Source organism: Pomacea canaliculata, linkage group LG11 (assembly GCF_003073045.1).
Source record: "Pomacea canaliculata isolate SZHN2017 linkage group LG11, ASM307304v1, whole genome shotgun sequence".
NCBI classification, from domain to species: Eukaryota; Metazoa; Mollusca; class Gastropoda; order Architaenioglossa; family Ampullariidae; genus Pomacea; species Pomacea canaliculata.
The window spans coordinates 2,135,344-2,147,084 of NC_037600.1; the positions used below are offsets into that span (position 1 = coordinate 2,135,344).

The 11,741-nt window shown below is 45.6% G+C and overlaps 1 long non-coding RNA gene across 1 annotated transcript; it reads right to left on the reverse strand.

Annotated features, from left to right (window-relative positions):
• Positions 1–373: 373 nt before the first annotated feature.
• On the reverse strand, positions 374–3,297 carry LOC112575484. The gene is made up of 3 exons (XR_003101651.1): positions 1,706–3,297; positions 1,451–1,508; positions 374–1,048 (listed from the first exon to the last, which is right to left on the reverse strand). It is a non-coding gene; the product is annotated as an uncharacterized LOC112575484 (long non-coding RNA).
• Positions 3,298–11,741: the final 8,444 nt, after the last annotated feature.

The following is an 11,741-nucleotide window of genomic DNA, read 5'->3' on the forward strand; positions in this document are numbered from 1 at the left end:
CTACTCGTTAACTCCGCATATTGTGCTAACAGTATTACTCACGAGCTCTGCACCTTGTGCTAACATAAATTTCTGAACGAAAGCATCTCTCTTTCCCTCCCTTAATTCCCTCCCTCTCTTTTGATCGCTCTTCTCTCTCTCTCCCCTGTATTGATCTTTTCTTCACTGACAGACTGGGGAGGGGGTGCTTTGTTCCACTTTGTCGCGACACCGCCTATCGAGGAACAGGTGACGAACCTCCCTTGTTCACCTGGGCTGCCACGTTCAAAGCAGTGCGACATTGTTTACCTGCCTGCCAGTAAGCAAACCAACGTGCCGTCTCCCCTTCACGAGCCATGTCACGTGACTTACTTTTTTTTCCACAAGTGCAAACATCTGTGTGTGTGTGCTCGCTCACACGTGACGTTCATGTTAAATGTTAGTTTTATTTGAATTATGTGAAGTAGGTTTGATGCTCTAGTATATTATTTAGAGATAATTTACCTTGCTGTCTCGTATTTTTAGCAAGGCAGCGGTGTATGTCAAGGGCCATTTGTGTAACCCACTACCTTGTTTTGATTTGTGCATAGAAAGAGTAGGACGCCGAGAGAATCTACAGATGCTATACACACGTTCTACCTCTACATTAAAACCTTGTCGCGAACAAAGCTTTCATCAGTATCAACAACTCAATGCACTTCGCCGAGTCTCCCCCGTTCTTTTAATCCACTATTTATTTACTGTTTTCTCTCCTCGGTTTGTAGACTATTTCACAGCCTCCTGTCTGCACACGGGACATCTTGGGTGGGGTGGTGAGAATCCTAATCATTTTGAAAGTTTTCATATTCGCTGTCTTTTACATTTACATCAACCTCCTCTTCCTCGCCAAATTCTGCATTCGTTCCTTTCACACAGTGAGTGACTGGTGCTCAGTGTAGTGTCGGTCCCAGCACGCCTCGGGGCAGGGGCCTTTGTTGTCGCCGAGAGTGCTCGCGGCTGTCGGCTGCTGCAGCAGGCTACAGGATGGAGAAAGAAAGGGACTCGAGAAACGGTGGCGGTCGGTGCGAGCCTGAAAAAAAAAAAAAACGAGCAAGGAGGCGTCAGTGGAGTGAATCAGAGAACAGCTGGCCTGTGCTGACTCACCTTTAGGGTTGACAACATGACAACTTGCAGTACATACCCTTGTCCGGATTGCTGACACACACTCACACAAACGAGTGCACACTTCATTCTCATCTATGCATGCACACGAACAAACAGATCGTTCAGACATGTTTACTCACTAGCATCAATCTCTGACCTTCTCACTCAGGGAGAAAATGGATACATTGTGAAAGCACCCATCGTTCTCAAATGATTTCTCTCGGTCGAGACTAACCCATCCTTCAGCCATCGACAACACTTGACTTTACTTAGTGTACACGCAGCTGTTGCTCTGTGTGTGTGTGTCACCATTGCTCTCAATACTGACCTTTCAACCCTGGTCTGTCCAAACTTGTTTCGCGGTAACTGTCATCCTCACCACGAACCTGTCAACAATTAAATAAATGGCGTGCATATTGCAAGTGATGAACAAGTTGACCCTCATCATGTTCATCGCATTTTTATTGATGAGGATGATGAAGACAACACACATCTATCTTATCAAGCGAGAAGACGCTGAAGTTTTCTCCCATATCTTGATGATTTTTCAAAACTCATTTTATTTTGACGAGAAAGTACTCACGATCATATCCGAGAAAGAGAACAAATGTCTCTGTCAACAGTTTTCAAGGACAATTCTCAAAAAAAAGGGAAAAATATCCTAAACTCGTATTTTCCCCAAGCTCCTCCTCTTCACGTTTCGCAAGCACGCTCTGTGACGTCACGGGCAGCGAGACCACGTGGGCAGGTGCGCACGCACTTTGCATGGCGCCGCCCACTGCCGTGGGGAGCGGGAGAACTATTTTTAACTACGGGACTTTTCCATTGGCTGATAATGACGACAAGTGCTGCGGCCCCGCGCGCATGCGCGGAAACCCCGTTGTTTGTGAATAACCTCAGCTTCGCGGAGTGAGTCAGGGCGGCGACGACAAGGGAGCTTGTTTCTCGCGCTCCTAACGACCGTCCTTTGCATAATTTCGCGGAAAACGATAAGCCACATCAAAACAATGTCGGGTGATTTGACCCTGAGCTGTTGTGTTGAGAAACGGGGTATTAAATCGACTGTCCCGACAATGATGGCAGACAAAGAGGGCGCTTGTTGGAACGTTTAATTTTGTTGTTGTTTTTCGCTCAGGTTGCCCTCTTTATTTTCTTTCTGTTTTTAATTAGGATCCTTTGGCCTTGGCACTTCCTTTCCAGTCCAGAAACAAGAGGTGTGTTGTGGTTACAGCTGGGAGAGGCAACAGCCATCACTGAAAGCCAGGTGTGTTTTGGGAGGGTAGCCGTCTGCTGATCTTTTGTCTAATTCTCTCAATAAATGTTGTTTATGGGTAGTTCCTACTCAAGCATCCATTACTTGCTGAATTTTCTTCACTAGTCAGATCCTTTAGAACACAGAGGTCGCTGCGTGACCAAAATTTGGTCATAAATATAAATATTGTATGTCCTGTTGGTGGGCTTCCCCGATAGACGCATACGACAAATAATAAATGCAAAGGGGTATCCTGCTCTGACTAGACATCCGTGAAATTGTAACATTAAATATTAGAATTGAACATTATTATTAAACAGTTTGTAGAAATTACTGTAGTGAGGCACTAAACGCACTAAAAACACTTCAGATAAACATCTCGTTGACGTGAGCATACGATGAACACACAGGAATGTCAGTAAACACATGTGGACCTTGTCCCTGCTGCCTCATCATGAATGAAGGACGCCTTTTGTGCCTCGCAAACTGTTGATTTGTGGGTGTTTTCGAGTCAAGAACAGTGCAGGTGTCCTCGACATATCGGTAACCTTGTTTGCTTCTGGATTTGTGGTTTATAATTAATAACTCCTTAAGAGCAGGTCGTAGTCAACAAAAGCCCGGTAGTTGTGCTATTGCATTCTCGCTATTAATGATGACTAAAATAGCAGTGAACATCTTTTTATCGTAATCTTCATCTATAAATTATATGAGACGCAACTAAAAAAAGAAAAAAGAAAAGAGCCCCCACACAAAACAAAACAAAAACGGTCATAACAGCTTTGGGTGCTATTGACTTTGTGGGTAGGGACACTTGCAGTGTTCAACATTAATTTTAGCAGCTTGTAAATTATCGAACACAATTAACCGACAAAAATCACGCAGGTCCTTCTTAACCAGACCTTTACCGTTAGATATGTGACTGTTGCGGGTTGGGAGTGGAGGGTATAATTAAATGATATCGCACTGCAGTGGAGAAAAGCAAGCAAGATACTGACGCTTGAAGAGACAAAAAAATTAAATAAATAAACAGCAGGCAGCTTGAACCGGATTGCTTAACCGGATTATAGCCGAGGATTGCCTCAGGGAGTTGAAACAGGATGATAACACCACTCAGTCTCGAAGGTCAAGCACCGCCTAACAGTGCACCAGGCTTTCGTTTGCGGACGGTGCTGTACTCTAGCGTTCGAAGCCATGACAAGGATGTATGACCACCGTATTTTTTTTTTTCCCAAAGTGGAAAGTGCGTGCGTGCGTGTGTGTGTGCGGGGAGGGATTGGTGTTTCTCGCCGAGCCAGTAACAACGCTTACGTCACAGCACAACAGCCAGCCCTGGAATCGAAAGCGGAAACGTCACGCGCTGGGTGTGTAGGGGGAGGGGTCATGGGGGTCTTAACCGACTTTTGAACCACAGACGCCAGATACACTTCCCGGGATATGAGGAGAAGAAATGGAAAAACAGCATTCATTTACTTTCTTAGAAAGCTCGGAGATAAAGGTCTGTGTCTGCTTATGTCTAGATAAGGTGAACCACTTACAGGTCACCTCCTTCACAGCCATTCTAACCTTTTAAAATTAACATTGTTATACGATTGGCGGATACGCCGCTAGCTGGCGAACACGAGTAAATAAGAAAAACACAGGTAGAGCCGTGGGATGCTACCTGATCGCGAGAAATTGCTTTGTATTGTTGCTGTTGTCCTTGCCACTGTTATCGCCATCAGTCATCGAGTGCGAACGTAAGCTCGCTCCGCGTGGAGGGTTGGTCGTGACTAGCAGTCCCTGCGGCTTACGTCACAACCACGCACGTGCTGGCTTGTTTACGTCAGAGCAGTGTTGCTGGCACAGTCTAGAAACTTCTGGCAGTACGGCTTACGTCACGACCACGCGCGTGCTGGCTTGTTTACGTCAGAGCAGTGTTGCTGACACAGTCTAGAAGCCTCTGGCAGTGTCGGCAGCCATCAAAACAACGCGTGCAGTGCGTGAAGGTCGGTCAACAATCCTTGTCACGCGCTGCCACACAGGAAGTTCTGATTCTCCTCCCTTCTCCTCCCTGTAGTCGAAATCACCTCAAGGTGAACATACAGCTAGATTTTATTGTCTACCTTCCTGATACTGTTTTTTTTTTAATTTTTATTTATTTATTTTTTTGTTCTAGAACAACCTACATAGTTCTTTATTAATCTCCATATACTCTATCGGTAGACTGATCTATCAGTACGAGTTCACCGTTGAAGTCATATGCCAAGGACAGAGGCTCACCAGAAGCTAGGAATAAATATTTACAGTTTTTTTTACACGGATCACGGACTGCGTGACCCGTAAGCACTTGTCGAACAACATCGTGACATCATCGCCCTGTAGGCGGAAACCTGGGTCACGCTATAAACAGGAACGGAAAATAACAGGACACCCTGAAACATAAGATGTGTTGTTATGCTTTAATCCACCCGAGCTGAATAATTGCTTATTATATAAAACCGTTTATGAAACATGCTTCAGATATGAAATCACAGCAGTCTTATAAATCTGTTTTCTGTTTTTGACGGTGGTTGAGATCGTGACCAATGAGAGAAAGCGGGTGGGGTGGAGTCAGGGTACCTACCGACCGTACAGCATCTGTCTAGCGACAGACTACCAGGCTACCCTTGATCACAGAGGTTAGATTCCCTCCCTTCCCTTTCAAGACTGTTGACTACAGCATTGTGTGATGATTGTCCTCGCTCTTGTCATCAACACCACAGGCTGCGAGAGGAGGAAAGGTTAAGTTCCTGGCGATGCTGCCAGTGAGAGCCGCGGGTGGCCCTGTGCTGGGTGTCGTAACATTTTGCTAGATGTCTCGACCAGCCTCCAACAAACAGGAAAATCCATCCCTCTCCGTGTTTGTGTGGAGGAAAGGGGAGGGCAAGAGAGATGCAGGGAACCGGTATTCAGCCATCAGGATGCTGGAGTAAGCGACTTGAGGGTTGGAGGTGAAGGGGTGGGTAGTAGGGGAGGTGTTGAGGTGAAGGGGTGGGTAGTAGGGGAGGTGTTGAGGTGAAGGGGTGGGTAGTAGGTGAGGGGTTGGGGTGGCTGCTGGCTGTTGATCTGCGGTTTTGTCGTGGCACGCTACTGGGGCCTACCCACAGCGACCTTGGGTCTTTGTTGACACCCGGCTTTCCTTGTCCTTGCGTGACGGGCTCAGACCTTCACCCTGGTCTAAAGATAGTCTGCACGGCCTGTTGATTTCACAACAAAGCGGGCAATGTCTTCTTCTTGCTCAATCAACAGTTTGTTTTCATTCTTTCCACTTCCGGTACGTTTGTTTGTGTTTGCAGAAATGAGTATGTGAGAGAGAGTGTGTGTGTTTGTGAGTGAAAGAGAGAGAAAGTGTTTGTGAGTGAGAGAGGGACAAAGAAAGTGTGTGTGAATGAGCGAGAGAAAGAGAATGGGATTTTGATGATGTCATCGGCTTTATCAAGAGGATGACCTCATGTTGGGGTCAGATTACTAGCATCTCTCGCGCCATAATGCTACTACACTGACATCAGCTATCGCAAAACACAAAATATATACAATATGACCATATATACACCGGACAAACACACCAACGAGACAGCAAGGATATAACATGCTCAATGTTTACTCTCCTGTTCTAAATTTCCTAACTAACTAGACATGTTATCACAGGACATTCCATCCACCAGTCATTCTGAATATTTATGATAAGAACCTTGTTACATGTTAGATGTCTATACTAATAGTCAAACAAGTGTTTAACGGACAGGTGTGTCATGCTATGTAAACATGTATTTATCAACCGTCCAGAATAATGTTAGAATACTTCGCGTCTGCGTGCACACACAAACTATCGGGAAAGTGCTTCTACCTAAAGGTGATTTGGGACTAAACGCGATGAGGGTTTCTTGAGGTGTGCAGGACGGGTCACTCTTCGATGAAGCTGTAGATGTTGACCTTTTTGTAACATTATCTATTTATCTACGTGTATTCTTCTGAGTAAGACCATTTCGATCTGTGTACTTCTTACTGCTGTGTTGTGCTGAGTCGCACCAGACTACAAAAGTCGTTTATGGCCCTCGGGGTACATTCCAGAAGAAAATCTACTTATTAGTAGGCTATCATCATCTTCCTCAATGATACAGATCAGCACTAACGGTTCGTGTGACGTGCCACTCAAGTGGATGCGTAAATGTCACAGGATCGGCCTGTTATCGACTTCGGTGGCGGCCCGAGAAAAACAGCAATTCATCAGCTGACGTCACTGTGACGTCACTGTCGAGGGCCAGAAAAAGTGTAACACGGGGGAAGACAATTGTCGTGATTGAATGCAGCTAAAATTATCCAGTTCCACGTAGAGCAAGATAAACAGCGCGCGGCGGTTTTACTTTACAAGTAGCTATTCTTGTCTTTGATGAGATTTGTTTTCCGGAGAGAAACCAGTGAAGGGTGCAGTTAATGTATTATTAATATTAATTATAATCGATGCCCTATAAAATATTATCAGAATTGTGACTTGGTCTGTAATAAGAGCGGAGGAGAAAAATTAAACAGTTTTTTACCATGGTGGTCTTATGGGGTAGTAGTAGTTTAACATGTCAATGTCCATTGTTGAATATGCCGTCAACCTGTCAAGTTAGAGAAGAGCAAGAGTACCCGTGCTTGCTACACCCCGTATGAATACACTGATGGGATTTGCTGACCCCCAAAGTTACAATTCTAGGCTGCAAATACGCGGGAGGTCACAATCGGGTCACTGAAGTAGTCTGGGTCTCAAGTTTGTTTATTTACCTTCATGTTGTGACCTTTCCGCTGTGCCACTCGGATCTGCACTGTCGTGCGACTCACGGACTTTGTTATCTGTGGTTCGACTATCTCCACGACTACGATAATGATGTGTGTGATGGGCGTTGGTGAAAATTCAGTTACAGTACAGATGACTGGTTTTATAGTTGTAACGATGCACTGTGAATAGAGTGTGTTTCGGGTTCTGTCAAGTAGGGGAAAAAATAAATCAAAATGAGATCATTTGACACGGACTTTAGAAAGAAAATTTAGAAGCTCTGGATTTTCAAAAGAAAGTTGTAACAATGTCATCCCGCAGAAGGAGCGGCGAAAGCGACAGTTCATCACGTTCCGGGGTCAGAGGTCACGAGAGGTCGAGACCACGATGACTGCGCTAGCTGTTCATAGTGTACAATCCTCGTCCCTGCCGACAGTCTTTTGTTGACCCTCTCTCACCTACACACACTCCATCTCTCGACAGCGAGTTGCTTCGCGTCATGCCTTCCGCGCGGTGGAGCGAAGCGGCAGATTCCCGCCCTCAAGCTTGACTAGGAAACATGTCAGCACCGCCGCGCCAGTCAGCCATTCCACAACCCTTCCCCCCCTCCTCCCTTCCATGCAGCTTCCCTGCAGTTTATCTCGTTTCCATGACTCCCCCTGGTGGCCAGACACAGAGTGCGGTCCTAACGCTGTACGACTCACGCGACCCTGGGAGCGGCATCTCCACAATTTGCCGCCTCCGCGCTGGTTGCCGCTCGCAACGGACCTCTCTGACTCCTACCTGCCTCCGCTAACGGATTACAACGATAAGAAGGGCTGGGCTGGAGATGCTTTGTCGTTGGAGGGGTTAATCCGTTGACCTTATCGCACTTATCCTCCCGGTGCTCGCACACGAGCCCATAAATCTATGGCAGACGCTCTCACCAGTGACCTCCTTGTCAACCGGTGTTCATCTCAGAGAGTTGACCCCAAGGAAATATTGATCAGAAAAGGAGGAAGTTTCCGGAACAGGAGGGAGGAAAGGTTAAGGGTTCAGTAATGAAGGGAGGGAGTCTGTTTTGGCAGGAAGTTGTTGCCGCCAAGGGGAGTGGCTTTCCTTTCCATCGCTATCATCTCCCTCAAGCCCATCCCCCAAATTCCGATTATCACGGAGCCACATACCATAGTCGTTAGAGCGTGACCAAACAAGTTCATTCTCTGTGACGGGGGATCACGGATGTAAATACAAGATGGTGGTTAGATGGAGCCCACTGACTCCACACATGCGTGGAATGGCGGAATTTATCCCCAGTGGCCGCCACGCAGCTAAATCTTCAAGCCACGGAAGTGCACAAATGTATGGCTTCGAAAGGTCAGAGGGATTCGAAAGACACGTGCTGTGCACAAACAAAAGGAAAACAAACACGTGAGGTGAGGCGGACTGGGCTCCGGTCCAGCGCGCGTGCTGTCCAGCAGCCAATCGCAGGCCGCGTCTCATGCCCACGTGTGAGGTTGCTGTAACTAGGTCACAGTGAGGAAAAGTCGGCCACACCAAGGTCCTCCCTTTCTCTGTGTCGCGTGGTCTTGATTCTAGACAGACTGCCACATTCTCTTGGCTTGCCCTCTCTTTCTCTCTCACACACATATTACCATTATTTTTCCACATCCACATCATAATCATGAAAAAAAATCATTGTTCTAATCTATAAACTATAAACTTTGCAAACAGATTTTAATTATTTATTATGCTGTGTGAAACGATTATGCAAAATGCATTATGTCTTAACGATTATTAATGTCAAGAAAACCTCAGCTTGATACACCTGTCTTGTCCCTCTAATGTCAGGTCGTCCCATGAACAGTTTGAGATAAAAAAAACAAACATTGATGATGCAGTATATAGGTTTTCCCCGGTTATTAGGGAGGGAGAGGTGTGTGTGAGTGTAGGCATGAGAGCTTTGTGTACTCACTACACCTAGCGGCGGTCACGGTTGGCTGACAACGTGTCATTGCGGACGGAGCGAAGGGCGTCCTGTCCCTTTTGTCCTCAACATGTCAGCCAAGCTGCGAGGCAAAGCACTCAGCCTAGATGCTCAGTATCTTTAGTACACCTCATGGCAGCTTGAACTCTTGTAGACATGTAGTTTTTATTTAATTTAGAATGTTTGTATGGTCAGGTATCACAATGGCCATGTTTAAGACCTCGGGCGGTCCGTTGGCGCAACGGTAAGTGCCAATCACCAACACAGAGAGGGTTTGCTGTCCTGGGTTCGGGCGTCTGCCCCTTGAAAAGGTTTCATAAATAATCCAGAACATTATTGCTATTTCGATTTAAGATTATAACTTAAACTTTTCTAGCGTTCTTTCATTTTTGTCTTATTTTTAAACTTTTGTTTTAACTTTTTTTTTTTGGTCAACTCTTTTCATTTTAGCCGTGTATGGGTGTGTCCGTCTTTTCCAAGATTAATGTCGCTTTTCGTCTACAATTTTTGTGATCAGTGTTGCGACATCTGTCAAGGAGTGTTTATTTTTCTTAAGTGTTTGCATGTTTGCCTCTGTGTGTTGTTGTGTTGATACAGTTTTTAAAACTCACGTGTAAGAGTGGCCTTCATTCAAATAAGGATGCACTTTTAAAATGGATAAATATCGTTTGACTAACTTCACCAAAGCTGCGTGTAAAGGACCATCGGAAACCAGCATCTTCGGGGTGAAATTTTAGGATATTGCAACTTTGGTCAACATGTTTGAACACTGCCCATACAGAAACTCCTTTGACTTTCGCCAATAACACTTCAAACATTCAGACCAGCTACAATATTAACTTCCCTCCAATGCAATTTCAAACATCTACTAAGAGCAGCTAACCTTTGACCTAGTGACCTGTACCAATCAAATGTTTTACGGGTAACGCCCTTTTAGGAATGTGAGCTGTATCCGACAAATGCAGAGAAACAAGAGATCTCGGGTGGATTAGACCCGTTTATAGCTCCTATTTTGGCTACAGGCGAGGCACTTGCCTGTCACTGTGTCGGCGGGTATTTAGGGTGTCACAGCTGGATGACACGGAGAGAAAGGGGTGGGCAGGACTGCTGTCTGTGTCACCCTGACATTTTCCAGTGCTGACATTATTCAGATCTTGCAGTCAGGGTACAGACACGCAACAACTTGCAGTGGCAGCCCCAACTTGACCCCCGAACCAGAAAAATTAGTAACATGGTAAAGTGCTGTCACGAAACTGAGAGAGCAGGTTGTGTTATGTACGGGTATGATTGTTGTTAATATTTGTCATTTGTTGCTAATGCTTATTATCAGCATGCAATTCACTTTCTGGAGTTCACGTCCATGACTATGTAGTCCATGTGTAAAAGTGTAAAGAGATAAGGTGGGGATCGGGGTGTTGTTACCCTGAGAAGGAGAATGGAGCTGAGAGTACAAACTTTTATGAATTATGAATCATGAACAGGTGACGTCACACGAGGGATAGCATCTGTTAAAAAAAGAACTTACAAAGTTTGGTCATGGGGTCACGCGGTCGTGGGCGGCCATGTTGTTGCATTGTACCGTTAACTGTCTAGATCTTATCTGTAGCGTACGTGAGATACAAATAGCAACTGCCACCAACCCGTCAACACTGTGTGTGTCAATGTTGATGATGGAGGTCAATGTCGCTGAGGACGAATTTAGCGAGGGCCGGCGAGTGACCTGCCAAATGTCACGTGACAGCATGACACACAGGAGACTGGAGACGTCGGTACGTGACGCGAGATGATGTGCCATGTCACAATTAATGTGTCATTTTTGTCACTCGGGTGACGCTGCAACGCATGATAGTGTCTACAACTTACTAGGTCTGTTTCCTGTTCAGTCGTGACATGTCACATGCCCTCTGTCCATTTTTCTTTCTTTATTTCTGGTTTTTATTGTCCATTCGTGTGCTCTATCACTGTTTCTCTCTTTCCTCCCACTCTTTCTCATTTTTTCTATTTTCACTCATCTCCTGTATGTATTTCTTCTTGCTCTTTTCTCTTTCTTTTTACTTAACTTCTTCTTTCTTTGCTCTACTCGGCTCTTATCCTGTCCAGGGTTCTCTGGAGCTAGCTGCACAACGTGTTTCTGAAACTCAAAAGGGTTCTAAGGTACATGTAGCAGATATCAAAACAATTTTTTAATCGCTCCAATAACATTTAGATGCGCTGCAAGCTGACGGAACCGGAAGTCTGATATTCAAACAATTTAAAAATGTTCCAAATTCGTGCACCGTGATTTTATACAACTGATTTTCTAAATATTTTGAAAGCCTATAAGTTGAAAACATGTTTGGCAGCTGGCGCGACGCTGGATACGACAGCGAGTTCACCTGTCCTCGGTACAGTGCGTGTGACCCCACTCACACTCCGCCGCAGCGACTGCCTTAGGTCAAGCGTTCGATAAGCCAAGTGTAACATCCTAGTGAATGTGACTGGGGGCGGGGGATGGGGGACAGGACATAACAGAGTGAGATATCAGCAGGCTGACGAGACGGGGGGTCTGTTGTACTGGTCTTGGTCAGTGGATTGATTTTCCTTCTTCTTTTCCTTTTCTTTTAAAGAAAGGATGGCGTAGCATTCCT